We start from the raw sequence: 2,571 nt of genomic DNA, 5'->3' as shown, positions 1-2,571 counted from the left end.
TTTTTTTTTGATATGGAGTCTCTCTCTGTTGCCCAGGCTGGAGTGCAGTGGCACGATCGTGGTAGCCTCCCATGTACAAGTGATTCTCCTGCCTCAGTCTTCCAAGTAGCTGGGATTACAGGCACGTGCCACCATGCCCAGCTAATTTTTGTATTTTTAGTAGAAACAGGGTTTCACCATTTGGCCAGGCTGGTTTTGAACTCCTGACCTCAAGTGATCCACCCACCTTGGCCTCCCAAAATGCTGGGATTACAGGCCTGAGCCACTGCTCCTGGAAATGTCTAGTCTTTTTAGATGTTCTGAAGTGTCTAATTTGTGTTAAAATTAGAAATAGTAAAATAACCCATTTGGTAAATATCTTTCGGTTAAAATTCGTATGAAATGTTTTAAGAGGAGAATGGCCAACCACCAGTTCAGTAACACACATTGTGTTTATACGCTAGTTCAGGGGAGGAGGAGAAGGAGGCTGTGCAGACACCCCTATGCCACCAGTGTGCTTACAGTGAGGCAAGATTAGCTATTGTCTCTCATGTCTGTTCACTTTGTTTTCCTTACCTGTTTATACAGTGTTTATAGAGGAAAACAAGTCCTAATTTACATGTAGACTTTCTAGACATTAAAGAGGTTTCCAGTATATGACAAAAGTAGAGTTAGTAAACTAATATATTTTGAACATTTTGTTTTAAAATTCCTTGGGAAGATTGTCTTCTGAAAATTTGAACATTATTGGCCACTGGGTTGAGATGAGAAGGGTTCTAGGCTGGAATATTTTTATTTGAAAGACTCTTTCAGATTTTAACTATTGTTACATGTGTACAGTTTATTCAAGACTGCTTTGCAGGACCAGCACGGTGACTCACGCCTGTAATCCCAGCACTTTAAGAGGCCGAGGTGTGTGGATTGCTTGAGGCCAGGAGTTCAAGACCAGCCTGGCCAACATGGTAAAACCCCATCTCTACTAAAAATAGAAAAATTAGCTGGGTGTGGTGTTGCACGCCTGTAATCCCAGCTACTTGGAAGACTGAGACAGGAGAATCACTTGAACCTGGGAGGTGGAGGTTGCAGTGAGCCAAGATCATACCACTGCACTCCAGGCTGGGTGATGGAGCAAGACCCTGTCTCCAAAAAAAAAAAAAAAAAGACTGCTTTGTATAGTGGGCAAATATACTCCTTGCCTGAAACATCTAGCCTATCTAGATGTTTAGAAGTGCCTGGCATATGTTAAATGTACAGGTAACATTTAACCTCTATTGTAAAAGTAAGAGTAAAATAATCACTTAAAATATCTTTTTGCTAAAATTCATAAGAAATAGTGTCTTTTGAAAGTGGAATTGTTGCCGGGCGTGGTGGCTCACGCCTGTAATCCCACCACTTTGGGAGGCCAAGGCGGGTGGATGATCTGAGGTCAGGAGTTCGAAACCAGCCATGGTCAACATGGTGAAACTCTGTCTCTACTGAAAATACAAAATCAGCTGGGCATGGTGGCGCATGTCTGTATTCCCAGCTTCTTGGGAATACGGAGCATCACTTGAACCTGGGAGGCAGAGATTTCAGTGAGCCAAGATCATGCCATTGCACTCCATCCTGGGCAACAAGAGCAAAACTCCATTTCAAAAAAAAAAAAAAGAAAAGAAAAGAAAGTGGAATTATTAAACCACCTCTGTGAGCGGCATAGTAGTGTCTATACTTGTTTAATGGTTTAGTGGAAGTGGGAGGGAAGATATCACAAAAGGTAATATGCTAGTGTGTTTATACTTGGACTTTTTAGACACCATTTTTCTGTATGTTTTGTGGATTTTGTTTTGCAGTGTATAAACTTTATAATAAACAAATGAGTCATAATTTTGCAACATCTAGTCCCTTAGATGTTAGAGGTTGCCAGTGTATGACAAAGTACTCAGTAAAATTAGCACCTTTTGTACACTTTGTGTTGAAATTCATAGGAAAGCTGGTCTTCTGTAAATGACTTTTGGATACAGATTTGTTCCACCATCTCTAAGCATTACGTGTGCCTGTACATGTCCCCTGAATTGAAGTCAGAGAGAAGGAAGTGAGGAGGGAATGGTTCAAGACCAAAATGATCATATTTGGAAGATACCTCAGATTACAACTATTGTTGCATGTATGCAATTTTATTTCACAGTGCTGTGTACATGGTGGAAAAGTCATATGAAATATCTAGTGTTTTCAGCTATTTAGAACTGCCTGATGTATTTAAAAGTAGAAGTAGTTGAATAACACTTTTAAATAGCTTTTAAAGACTGATGGGAAATACTGTGTTTGGAAGTGGAATTGTTAAACCACCTCTCTGAACAGTGTGCTCTCTACTTGTTCGTTGAGTTGAGGGACGTGGGTGGAAAGAAACTGCAAAAGGTGTGTTGTTAGTACTAGAAAATTTCAGCTTATTCATTGCCTTATATGTTATGTGCATTTCATTTAACTTTTCTATATTGTGCATATTGTGTATATACTGGACAAATGAGTTGTCAAGTGTGTATTTTATAATATACAGTCTCTAGATTTTTTTTTTATTTTTATTTTTTTTTTGAGACGGAGTCTCGCTCTGTTGCC

Source organism: Mandrillus leucophaeus, unplaced genomic scaffold (assembly GCF_000951045.1).
Source record: "Mandrillus leucophaeus isolate KB7577 unplaced genomic scaffold, Mleu.le_1.0 Scaffold392, whole genome shotgun sequence".
Lineage (NCBI taxonomy): Eukaryota > Metazoa > Chordata > Mammalia > Primates > Cercopithecidae > Mandrillus > Mandrillus leucophaeus.
This window is presented reverse-complemented; position numbering follows the sequence as displayed.